Raw genomic sequence first — 13,756 nt, 5'->3', positions numbered from 1 at the left:
CAGTAGGATATATGTAATGCTGCAGAATATAGTTAAGGAAGGAAAAAAACAAACATATTTTTATTTAAAATCCAAATATTACAAGGTGGAAAGAGTAATTCTAGAGCTAAATAAACCTAGCTAACAACTCCTTTAGCCACAAAGCCGACATCCTGACTCCCAGGGCTTGCTCTAATATAAAACAGTCCTTCCGATTTCAGCACCACAATCCTTGTCCACCCTGATGTCCACATCTGGAAAGCATAGAACAGAACATGGTATTTACCAGGATGGACTATGTCATCCACAATCCCTCATACAAAGAAGGAAGGGTACAGGGTACCAAAGTAGTTTTGCCAACCCTCAAGCTCTTCCTGCCTACCAGTATCCTCCTATAGGCTGATGTGGACACAGACTTTGGTCCATCAATGACCATAAGAAAAAAATCATTATCATTCAGAAACCATGGGCTAGTCTGCAAAAGAGAGATAGAACAGTGGTTGTGCAATAGAAGGATAAAGTGCCAGGAGTAAGTTCTAACGGGTAGTGTGGTTGAGATGAAGGAAATCACTGAGCTGATTTCCTTGTCTTTTGAAATGCCCTTTTGCTCTTCATCCTGAGTTTTCTACAATGACATCCTCTATGCCTGATATTTTTGAAATCACATGTATTTGCTTTGGTTTTGAATCAGCTTTGAATGAACATATCAAGGCATGGGCAGTATAGGAAAAGCTGATCAGAGCCATGAAGGCAATGGGTATACCAGTTCGTCTGGGATGTGGTAGCGGTGTTCTAATGTCTGGCATAGTGACTCTAGGTATTAAGACATACTTTCACAGAATGGATAAAGAAAAATGTGGGCATTTTACACAACAGAATACGTACCCTCAGGCAGTAAAAAAATAATAAACATCTTGAAATTTGCAGGCGAATGGATGGATTTAGAAAAAAACCATAATGAGTGGGGTAATCCAGATCAGAAAGACCAAATATAATATGTACTCACTCATAAGTGAGTTTAGACATAAGCAAAGAAAAACCAGCCTAGAGTCCACAACTACAGAGAACCTAGACAACAAAGAGGACCCTAAGAAAGACATACCTGGATCTACATAGGAAGGAGAAAAAGACAAGATCTCCTGAGTAAATTGGGAATGTGGGGGTCATGGAAATGTGTAAAAAGGGAAAGGGGAGAAAGAGAGGGAAGTAGAGAAAAAATGTTTAGCTTAATAAAAACAATAAAAAAGAAAAAAAGAAATACTTTCAATATTGTTAAGAGATGAATGGAGAAGAACTTGCATGACTTAGCTGCTATGGAAGGGAAATCACAGCAAGTAAAATGAAAGCCTGTGGCGAAGAGCTAACTTGACAACTCAGAGAGCCACTTCTAGGTCCTCAAGGGGCGTCTGGAGTTTGGCTGAGTGGAACAGTCAAGTCCCCTAGGAATGAGATAGGTGCCTTTCATTGTCTAGGGCATATGCAATTGATTTTTAACTAAATGTTTCCATACTAATTTTGAGTAAATGCTGGAGCTGTAATAGGGGTTGCAATCTCCCCAGCAGTAGATTCTTACAAACAAGAATCTCAAACTCTTTTAACATAGTTAGTGCTTGAGGATTTCCATAACTCCTTAATGTCATGTACCCAGACATGCATGTAGTCAACACACACAGATTTTCCTAGACCTCACTGTCTCTAAAGGCGATTTAAGACCATCCCTAAAATGCATTGTTCCTAAAAACAGAGCAGATCTCTCAATAATTTGCTGCGAGATGGCAAGAGAGGAAAATAGTCACAGCACAGTAATTGAATTTTGAAAATATTTCAATGTTTTCTTAGTGTAATGCCAATGTTTTTAGCAACCTTAGTGTGGTGAAGCAGATAGGGTTTCTGCCTCAAGAAATCACAGCCAAATGAAAAGGCCCCCGCTGGTATGCCTTTCGGCGCAAGGATGGCATGACATTTCAGGGCCCACCTTGGCAGCTTAGGAGAAAGGGAAATTCCTTAACCTCAGTTGTCTTGTCTAATCAGGCTCTAGAGTGATGGGGCCTGGGAATCTCCCTCTGAGAAAACAGTCCCAGGTAATTCTTGCTATATAAACTCTGGCTTTTGTTTTTAGATCTCATGGTTGGAGAAGACATCTCCCACCTAGCTGTGGTGAGAGACCCCATTAACTCAACCCTCCGGAAGCTCTAATGTGCAGGAGGAGGTAGCCTACTGCACCTGGAATGGCTGAGTAAAAGGATATTCAATCAAGAGCTTCTCTTTGGCCCCAGAGGACAGGAGCAAACTGCAGCAGAAAGGACATGAATATATGACTCAAGGAAACATCACAAATACACCCTCAGAATTTAGGTATCGATGTACTTGCTGGGGACAAATCCATCTCTTGTGATCCCAGGTACCAGCTGTTGAAGGGGATATTGTGTTTCATATATTTCAGGGAAGGAGGATTTTTGCTCAGCAGAACCAAGTGGTCTGCATACAGTAGAGATTTTAATGCAAATCCCTTAACCCCAGGTCCAAAATTGTTAGATTCTTTCAACTTCAGAGCAACGTTGCTGCAGGTGTCACTCAACAGGACGGGAAAAAGGCAAGTCAGCTCTGATCCCTGGGAACTATCTTGGATATGTTAGAGGTCAGCACCCCAAGTGGCTTCAGGCATGCTATCATTGCCCATGTAATTGTTTTTGTTTGGCTTTGGGTTTGTTGTTGTTGTTTGTTTTTCAAGTCAGTATTCTTCTGTGGAACATCCCTGGCTGTTCTCGCTTTGTAAGCCAGGCTGTTCTCAAACTCAACAGAAGATCTGCCTGTCCTTGCCTTCCAAGTGCTGGCATTTTAAGTCACACTCCAGGGTTGTCCTTGATATGCCCTGACACTCACCTCCAGAGAGTAGCCTAGTTACACATCAAAATATTCTTGTATTTGCATTCCTATTTCCCATTTTTATTTCTATCACCTTAGGCCAAAACTCCCAAAAGAATCTTAACTGACCTTTCATCCTTCCATTTTTGCCACCACCCAATCCAACTCCCGCCAATCAACTCTCCCAGGACACACCTACACTTGTCACTTCCTTCCCTAAACCTTTAATAACATCCGGGCTACTGTGATCTTAGGATAAAACTAGGTTTCCTAACCACCCGTGCACAGCTCCTCCACTAGCGGTGGCAACAGGACCTCTTCTCCTCACCGGGGCCCACTTCCCATTCTTGTTTTCCCCCCGCTTCGGGTGTCTTAGTGCTTGTGTCTTTTAAAATTCTGCTCTGTGTTCCTCTCGGCTCTGCAGCCTTCATACATTTTGGTCTTTCCCAGGGGAGCACTTTTCACATCTTAATGCACTCACTTAGCTCCCCCAATCTTCAGATCTCAGTTCATTATCATGGCCCTGGGGAGATTTCTTCATTATTCCTACCCCCTCCTCCACCAGCACTAAATCAGTTCCTCCTGTTCTTGTCTCCCATGGATCCTGTACTTAGGACAGTTGACAATCGCTCCTTGCCTAGTGGTTGCCTGTATCACCCACTAGAATATGAGTTATATTAAAATGGAGACAATGCCAGTTTTATCCAGTGTTACCCTTCTCTCCGAATCTGATGCAAAAACTGTGGATGGAGGAAAAATAACAGTAGTATTACTGCGCTTGCTGCTGCTGCTGCTGCTGCTGATGATGATGATGATGATGATGATGGTGGTGGTGGGTGGTTGGTGGGTGAGGTTGTGGTGATGATGATGACAACGATGATGACGATGATGATGATGATGATGATGATATAAAGAGGCTACCTGGTGTCAATCCTGGTTCTGAGAACTTTGCTTGCTTGATTTCTCTCAAACTCGAAGCAGGTCATGAATCAGTTCTTCTGTGCTACCTAATGAATGAATATGCCTCATTTCTCTGAGTTACATTTTCCTCTTGACAAATCGGAGAAGTATGCAAGTGAATCACATCCTAAGTTGAAGTATATTGCTGTCCCTTAATTGTTTGTGATTGAGAGAATGGAATCTCTTAGTTGATTCCTGAGAATGTGAAAATACACATGCGTGTCCGTATACTTCGACACTGGCCCGAAATAGCGTTCTCCAGCATGTTTGTTTCTGGGTTGTTGTTCTACTTTCATATACAGACAAGAAGAAAAACTAAATTAAAAATACAAAGCATTTTTTAATCAATGGATGTATGATCGTTGAACATGAAAATCATTTTTGAAGAAAACAGTAAGATTTTATCATAGCAAGTTGGGCTTTGAAGGGATGCAAAAACACTCTTACGATTGAAGGTTCCCTTTTGCCCCTTCCCGGAATCAACTTCTGTCCTCTTGATCAGAATAAGATTGTACTTCTCTTTGAGAATGACTATTCTGAAAGAAAGAATGAGAGAAGGAAAATGGGAGTGAAAGAAAAATAGGGAGGGAGGGATGAAGGGAAGGAGGATGAAGGAGCAGACTGATTGACTGATGATGTCCTCAGGTGGAAGATGGAGGACTGGGGCTAAGAAGCAGATGAAAGCCAGGCACCTGCTCGCAGCACAGTGAACAGCCCTATGCTTCTTCCATCCAGCCTGACCACTCTTCACATGATGAAAACTTTCTTAGGTTCTTTCCTCTCTCTCCTGATTGTCGTGTGGAAAGCTGCCAAGCCAGGCTCATCACTGTCCCGTTTTATATTTGAACAAAGGAGACTAGGCATGAACACCCTCTGTCCCCCCAGGGAGCACACTGTTGATGATGGGAAAAGGTGACAGCCATTGGGAGAAACAGGTTCTAGAAAGGAAAAGAATGTTTTAGAATTGGAGCTGGAATAGAGACAGAAGGTTGACACGCTATGATGGGAGTGAGGACAAGGGGGAGAATATAAGACAACAACAATCAGAGGGCACTTCCTGGTGTAAGAAGTACGGGCACACCCCAGGAAGAAGGATGCTTCCCAAGTGAGCTAGGTCTCTAGGTATGTAGGGAATGATGGTGTGGCCTACAAGGAGGAAGTTGGAACTTAGGTTGGAACTATTTTGGAGACATCTTGAATAACAAGATAAAGACTGGCTAGGCACCATTGAAAATATCTACAAATTAGACATCAAGAGATGTTTAATTTAATATGGCAACTAGGTAGAAGACCGAAGCAGATGCAGAAAGGCAGGACCCAATGAAGCAAGAGATTTCCCATGGAAGAGGCTGAACACTGTAGGGTGCTGTACCGCGCAATACCAAGCACCAAGGACTTGATCTATTGTGTACCAGTTGTGGACCGTCAACCATACTGCCTACACGTTACTACATGACCACAGCACCCTTTGAAAATTATTGATCTTGGCAATTGAACCAGATGATGACTGACAAAGGAGAAAAATGTGACCCTGCCAGGAGTACCAACGATGCCTTTAAAGCTCTATAAATGTCTCACAACACATGCAAAGGGCGATCACTAGCCCAAGGACATGTTTCAGATGTTTCAAATTTGAGTGATTTAGAAAAATCAGCACCACAAACATTCACCAGAAGGAGGAGTGCAGGTATGAGCGATAAGAGCACCATAGAAGCACAAGGCTTAAGTGCTTGGTTTAGTGGAATAGACAGACAGTGTTCTGTGAGCAAGTTGTTCCTCCGTCAAGACCGTAATGAGTGGATAGATGCAGGTGGAATGACTTATATCCAGGAAAGAGAGGCAGAAGGTAGACATTTGGGATGTTGTGTGTGAAATCCACTAAACAGTATTTTTTTTTGAGATGTTCTGAAGGGACAGAAAGAATGGTGTAAGACCCAGAGGATAGGAATTAGTGCTGTGAGTTGCCAATTTCTGGACAATGGCATGACCATATTGGCGTCTGTTGAGATCTATGTGATACCCGGATAAGATCAAGCTAGCCAAATTCTAGCATAGCTGAGGGAGGAGGAGCTAACAGGAAGCCACACCTAGCTGAGGAGCTATTGGCAGTCGATAGCTGCTGGGGGAGGGAGAGTCATTCTCTTTAGTGGTAGCCCACAAGCGGGTTGCCCATGCTCCAGTGGATGGCTTACACCCATGCCCCATCTGGGTCACATATCTCAACTTGAGTACAGGCTTAAAACAACAGACATCAAATTGGGAGCTTCAAAAACATCAAATGCAAGTACTTCTCCTGCCCCTTACAGTGTGGGTATCCTGACCACTCTGATTTTGATTTCTCAATAATAATGGTGGCCCACACTGCACTCTCAAACTCCATTGTGAATATTCTATAATAAGAAGCATAAGTACATGTTAGACAGTAGAGATGCTCACTTGTGTAATGCTTGGAATGCACGGAAAAAGAACAGATCCATGAGAAGAGGAGTGGCTGACATATTAGGAAGACAGCCTCGGAAGCTCAGACCCACAGGCTAGAGAGGAGTACAATTCTGAGAGTGGAATTGTGAAAACATTGTCAGTTGGCTTGGAGTGAGTAGATGAGGGTGCCTGAGAAATAGCTGGCAACGGCATTTGAGTTGGGTTGAGTTAGGAGCTCACTGATGGTGATGTCTAATTGCCTTACAAGTGGAAAATGAACAGGAACAAACCTAGATCATTTTCCCCATAAATTTGGTGAAAACACAATGCCCCAAATGGGAGACAGTAAGACTGGGAAGAGTTATAAAAAATGAACTAGAACCTACAACTCAAAGTTTGGAAGGATCTATGGTAAGATAAGACATAATGGCATAAAACCCAAGTGCCCAAGTGGAAATTTCTAATAAGGTATGTGTTGATTGTAGCCATAAACCTTTTTAAGGCAGACATTAGAAAAACATTCATTGTAGGCATCTTGTTGTGTTTTACACACACACACACATATACACACATGCATCTGGTAGTGTTACACACACATACACACACACACACAGACACACACACACACACACATGCTTCTACCCTCCATGGGGCTCTGTGGTCAATAAGAGTATAGCAAATGCTGTTTTAAATAAGACCTGAGCAAGCATAATGCCCTTAACTTGCCTATGAATCTGTGAAACAAAAATATGCACCAAATTCCAAAGTTAGTAAACAACGGAAACTGTTTGCTAGAATTTCTCCTGACTTGTGTTTGGAGCAAACTTTAAAATAATTCACCCTCAGACAAAGCCTGCCACTATCCTTTCTAACCCAGTTAGTGTATTGATCAGCACTTTGGCAAAAGGATCCCCGGCACTGTAGCTCGTGTCCTTCCCTCGCGTGGGATGCCTGAGGTGGGAAATGACCTGCAGTTTCCAGTTCTCCGCATCTCTGTCACATTGGCTCAGATCATGCTGCACAACCAAGTTGATGATGAGGTTGCCTTCAGGAACCTCCACTCGGGTGCTATCACACATTTTAGACGTCAGAAAGGGAACTGAAATAAAAATACGATCAATTCTCCAGGTTGACACTTAGCAGAAAATAATCTCTATGATGTATTTAAAGTCAGCAGGAGCTACTAGAACGATGCACCTTCCGGCACTCCTGTGAATTCTAACAGGCCTATTCTGAAAGCCTTCCCATTGGGCAGGGGCAAATTTGAGATGCAGGCCTGGGTTGGGTGGAGATGGAAGCCGAAGAATAGGACAGTTTTCTACATGGAGTCAGAAATCATGGTTACTTTGATCACTGTTGGCTCTTATAGAATACTAAACAGATGAATCCTTTTGCAGACTCATGGCATTTTGATTTATTCTTGTTTTTCCATGGTGTGTGTGTGTGTGGGTGTGTGTGTGTGTGTGTGTGTGTGTTTGGTGGTTTGTGAGAGAGAGAGAGAAAGAGAGAGAGAGAGGAGGATGAGGAGCGGGAGAGAGAGAGATGAGAGGAACGAGATGAGAGGAGAGAGAGAGAGAGAGAGAGAGAGAGAGATTTGACTTTTTTTTCATTTAGGACTTTTTTTCCTCTGGAAAATTGATTATGGACCAATTTAAAAGAGTAATCTTGAAGAACAGAGTAACTTTATTTAAAAACATTAAATGTTTAAAAAAAACTTTGTGCTGATTCTGAACTCCACGAGATAAATCTAGAATTCCTTTTGCTCCTTAGGACAAAGGGAAACCTATGTCCTGTTGATAGTTGGTATTTTCTTCTCTGAGAGTCTCTGTGCATTCTCTATATACAGAGAGATCATGGAAATTTCTGTGACTATGTTTTTAGGACCTCGTCCCATCCAACCACCCACACAAGAACTGAAATGCTAATAGCACACACAAGTCAGCACACTGTTCTATGACCTCAGCATGCTTTTACAGCCCCTTGTGAAAGCGTTCTGACAGACAGGCAGGTCAGCGATACATCACTTCTGCGCTGGCTGAGGCTCAGGCATTAAGAGGTGGCCTGAAGCCACAACAGTGAGGAACAGGTTCTGTCCCCTGAGCACTTGCAAATGCTGACTGCTGTCGGAGGGAGAGGCCGCTGGACAGACTAAGCCCACTTTCTTGGTAGCTGGAGAAATGACCTAAGTGTGTCTTGAGTAAACTCCTTGAGCTTACTCCAGGTCACTCGAGGTCACTGCTCTTCCCCTCCTGGACACAGGGCATCAGACACACGTATGCTGCAGAAGGCAGGGGCTATGATGCCCCTTGTGCCTTCAGCATCCTTCAGCATCCTGTTGGGACCACTCTGTGGATGTCCTAACTGTATTTTCTTTACCTCTATCCCTTGCTCCAATCTATTCTTTATATGACCCATGACCTTTCTACAGGAAGCTTAGAATTTATTGTATTTTAGATTAGAACTCTGTACTTGCTCCCCATGACGAAGAGGTCAAAGTCATTTCTCATAATCTTCATAGAGGAAGCTTTCCTGCCATCTGCATTTCTTTTTAGTTTTAAGCCCCGCGTTTTCTTCATTACTCACAGTGGACCAGTCCTACCAAATCCCAGGGATCTATGACAATTAGATTCTTTCTCAACTCAGAGGCTGTGCACAAACTTTTGCTTTGGAACGTCCCCCATGACATCTCTCCCTAAGGAATCCCAACTCATCCTGCAAGATTCAAACTCCAATCCCACTTCCTCAGTAAATCCTTCATAGAAACTTGTCATCATCAGGACAGGGAGCACAAGGGCCTCCGGCGTCCCCTTGCTTCTGCCTATATACTTTTGTGAGTGACATGCTCAGAAGATATACTCCATCATAAATACCATGAAGTGAAACCAAGCTCTGGACATGCTAAATTTTTTTCTGGCCTGGGGCAAAACCCTTAATATCTAACTCAGTTTCCTAAGCTAAAAATGAGAATAATGGCAAAGGTTTCATAGGATTATTATAATAAATGAATTTTCAAATATGTTAAATCCTCAAAAGAGGTCCTAATTCAGTGTGAGCACCCAGCAAACAATAGATACTAATGTTGGGCCCACTAACTTTTTGATATTTTTGTCATTTGCTTGCGTGGACCTTTATCTAGGGAAGAGAATGAGGATCTCCCCTAATCATTTTATGATCTTATAACCATGGTGCCTATCTAGTCTATGTCACGGGGCCTGAGCAAGTGTTTATTGAGTTGGTACGTTGTTTCCGGGCAATAAAATATCTCCATGACTGCAGAGATTGTATCTCAAGAAACGTTTTCTTCCCTCTTTTTGCTCTCTCCAAGGGAAAAAGACATTACATAAGTCCATTAACCACTCTTTCCTAAAGAAAGACTCTTGAAGCCAATGCGTGAAGCTCTTGGTGGCATGCAAATTTGGCAGCCTGGTCGCAGTCCTGGTTTGGACAGAGCTCACGATATTGCAACAGTCTCTTCTACTCATTTGTTCAGATTACCTTCCAGATCACCATCATGTGCCAGGGAGCATTCTGGGTACTGGAGAGAAAGCATTGCATAAGATCAACAAGGTTTCCATTTTCTTAGACTCATATTGGAAGGAGAGGGTGCAAAAGGAAGGAAGGAAGGGAGAAATGAATATAGTTTGTCTATCTTAAAAAAAATAGCCCACAAGGTAAGTGGTTTTAAATATTTTTAAAGCATTAACAGCTCTTTATTTAAATTATCACAAGACTCCAAAGGTGTAATAGGAATAAATCACGACTCCTGTGTTTGTAAAGAGACACCACAAACTTCTGCCGCCCCATATTCTCACTCCTACACCCTCTCCATCGGCAGCAAGAGATCTCTTCTCAGGAAACAGAAGAGGCCATCAGACACACGTTCTGTCCTGGGCCCTCTGGATAAGGAGAGGTGACTGGAAAATACACTCACTGGGTGTGTCATGAACTGTCTGCACACAAGAAAACACTTCACATGGCTAGATCCTGTCATGAATACATACGGTTGCCAGTATTGTCGGTAGGATACTTGGGATCTACTATATGAGTGATTCTGCCTTGTCTCAGAACCTATTTTCTTCCAGAGGAGGCCATGCCTGCTTTGGGGACACACCCATTCAACTGGTTTGCCCAGGCGCTACCTCTCTGCCACACCTCCAAGAAACATCCCAAGCCCTTGCTTTGTTGCAAAATGATTCAGTGGCATTTCCATAGACACGGGGAGCTGAGCATTTGTTCGCACATGCCACCTGGGTATATTAGGAGTCTTAAAGGGAGCCATCTTTTTAAGATATCAAGACAGTCAGAATAAATAGATCCGCCGAGTCTAGCATGGTTCCCGTAAGCCAAGCTCTCTCCTATGCAAGCTGCATTGCTGGTAATAATCACAAACTGAGTGGGAGCGTGGCTAGTGTGAGAAGAGGAACAGACGAGAATGTGAGGTGGAGGGCATGAGAGCGCGTGCCTCGCATTTCAGTACTTTGGAGGCTAAGGCAGGAGGACAGCTGAGAGTTTGAGGACAGCCTGGGGTACATAGCAAGTTCCAGACCAATCTGGACTGTAGATTCAAATCCTGTCTCAAAAATAAATCAGAAAGTTTGGCAGTGTGTGTGTGTGTGTGTGTGTGTGTGTGTGTGTTGGGGGGGATCTGAAGGAAGATGAAGAATTGTTATTGGGAATTGGTAGTTGATATGATCAAGATACATTGTATATATGTATCAAATTGTCAAAATATAGATAAATATTTTTAAAAGAAACAATGGATAGATAGATAGATAGATAGATAGATAGATAGATAGATGATAGATAGATAGATAGATAGATAGATAGATAGATAATAAAAGAATGACCTCTAGGAAGAACTCACCAGAGATAAAATTCTTGACCTATGACCCATGGACTGGTTGCATTGTGTCAGGACTCTGCTAGCCAGGCCTGCAGAAAGGAGGGAGACATTCAGAAAGATCAACCTGTAGGAGACATCTCTTAGGCTGCTCTAAATTAGGTCATCTTCCTGAAATTAGATCTCAGCTCAAGATCAAAATGTCCATTCAAATTCCAGGTTTCCTGAGAAGCAAGTTCATTCACATTACCACTATATGAGACCAAGTGTGACATGCCATTGTAGTGTAAGGGGTACCCTTGACACTGTGAGCAGGCGCTTCACAGTTTACACAAGTCTTTCTTAGGCATTAAGAAGTGGCTACTTCTTTGCATTTTTCCCTTCATTTTCCTACTGAGTTGTGTTTGCTACTGCTCTGTGATCTCTTTGGGGTTGTTTTATTTGTATACAATATGCCCAGAAACAAAGTCCTGGTGACAGTACCTTAAATCAGTGCAGGTAGACACAAGAGCAGTCATTCTGGGTCTCTCTGAAGAGCCCCTGATGTCCAAGGACATTTGTGATGCTTCATCCTAGGAAGAGGCAGAGGAGCTTGGAGCAAGGGATGTAGAAGAAGTATAGAAATTGAATTGGCGTCAATTGAATTGAACATCAGGAATTCTACATGAGAAAGACCACTGGAATGTCCCCTACCTGATTTCCTCATTTGATCAGCCACTCAGGGCCCTAACTTGACCATTTTGCCCTGCTAGTCCAACAGTGTTGATAGAAGAGAAGCTACAATTGAGACTAGAGAGGACTGATTTCCTGGCATACTTTCCTGGGAAGCAGAAGAATCAACAGAGGTGACAGGGCTTCTGGACATGATGTATCTACTCATCATAGCTCTGCCTCTCCTCAGACAGTGTACCAATGTGAGAAACCTTCCTCTCAGTTTGTTTCCAATGGTCACACAAGTTCTGTTTTCTCACACCCACCTTGCAAAGTGTGTGTGTGTGTGTGTGTGTATGTATGTATATATATATATATATATATATATATATATATATATATATATTTCTATTCTTATTTGACAAATAGGAGTATTTGACCCAGAGAAGTTATGAGAGCCAAGTCTCAGAGCTTATAAGACATGCTAGAATTACTTGCTTCTAAATCCCATATTCCTGGCTACTCTATCATCAAGGTATCCACGAAACAAGAGCAGGGACTTGAACTCAGGTCTCCTTTTCGAGTCCCACTGCCAACCGGAAGGGCCCCAGAGCACTTCCTCACATCCTTTCACTGAATACTTAGACCTTGTGCTTAGGCCTGGAATTTTGACATCTGGGTCCCCTCCCCCACCTGTCTATTTGATCCTTCACAGATTCTGTTGGCAAGATACTACCCTTGGGATGTATCTTTTTTTTTTTTTTTTTTCGGCAGGCTCTCATGGCTACTGGGAATTCAGCTTGAAGGCCCTGGAAAACATTTCTGATGACTCTGGAAAGAAGGAAGAGTCCAGTGGTTCTGGCTGGATTTAACCAGAAAACCTTCCCCTTGTTTTATAGAAGCCAGGGCAGGGGCTCGTCATGTTGTCTAGAGCTCCCCAGGACTGCAAGTGAACTGACGTGTCTATTTGAGGTTACCTCTGGTCATTTGCAGCCTGAGATTAATGGGTCCCCAATCCTAATGCTGTAATGATGGTTATCACACCCAGATTTTCATCTTAATCCGGAGAGATGAGCACACATCAAAAAGCTCAGCAGGTTGGCCCAGATCGTTATGATAATGATTAATAACAGGCTTGTTGATGGCGCTTCCACCTGCAAGGCTCACCATTGCCTTTCTACAGAAGATTCTGGTGCTCGAAGGTGAGGACGACAGCGGCACTGGGGACAGATCGGATTTCCCTAACTAAGTCAGTTTCTCTGTAACTCAAAACCAAGGTTGGATCTGAATTCTATGCCTCGTAATGTCCTTTTGTTCCATGGATTTGAAAGTCAGTTTGGCCATGAATATAGATAAAGGGACACTTCATAGAATAATGTATCATGTACCTTTCTTTGAGTATTTGCAAGTGTTTATATGTGTGTAATGTGTGTGAGTGCACATACACACACACACACACACACACACAAATGTGCATGTGGAGGCCAGAGGTGTTCTTCTGGAAACTTCTACTTTCGTATTTTGTTTTGCTTGCTTTGTTTATTGAGACAGGGTCTCTCATTGATCCCGGACTAACCAGTTTGACTAGGTAAGCTGGCTACTGAGGCATGGGAAACACTTTACCAACTGAGGCCCCTACCCTGTTCCTGAATCGTAGAAATGTCTAAGACAGAATGTGTTATGTTGATGTTATCAGCATCTGCCCTTCCATCTAGAGACTGGAATACACCTTGCTATTTGTAACATTTAGCCCAGTGTCCCCAGCCTCGTAGCTACTCACAACATTAGCCGTCATGCTAACCTCGGGAGGATGAGTCATGGTCACCTTTATGTTAAAGATAAGAAAACAGAAGTCCATCTTGTGGACATGGATTAACCAAGGTCACTGACCCAATGACTAGAGCAAATCTTTATCTTGAAACACTGCACCCTGACTAACCTCAGACTTCACTTTCCACACCACCTTACAAAGCCTGAGACTAGCCCGTGACTGACTAGCCCGTCAGAAGCAGGCCTCCCCAGAAATCCACCATGAGAAAA

The sequence above is a fragment of the Arvicola amphibius genome, chromosome 11, assembly GCF_903992535.2.
Source record: "Arvicola amphibius chromosome 11, mArvAmp1.2, whole genome shotgun sequence".
Taxonomy (NCBI): Eukaryota; Metazoa; Chordata; class Mammalia; order Rodentia; family Cricetidae; genus Arvicola; species Arvicola amphibius.
Note: the sequence above shows the minus strand (reverse complement) of the source record.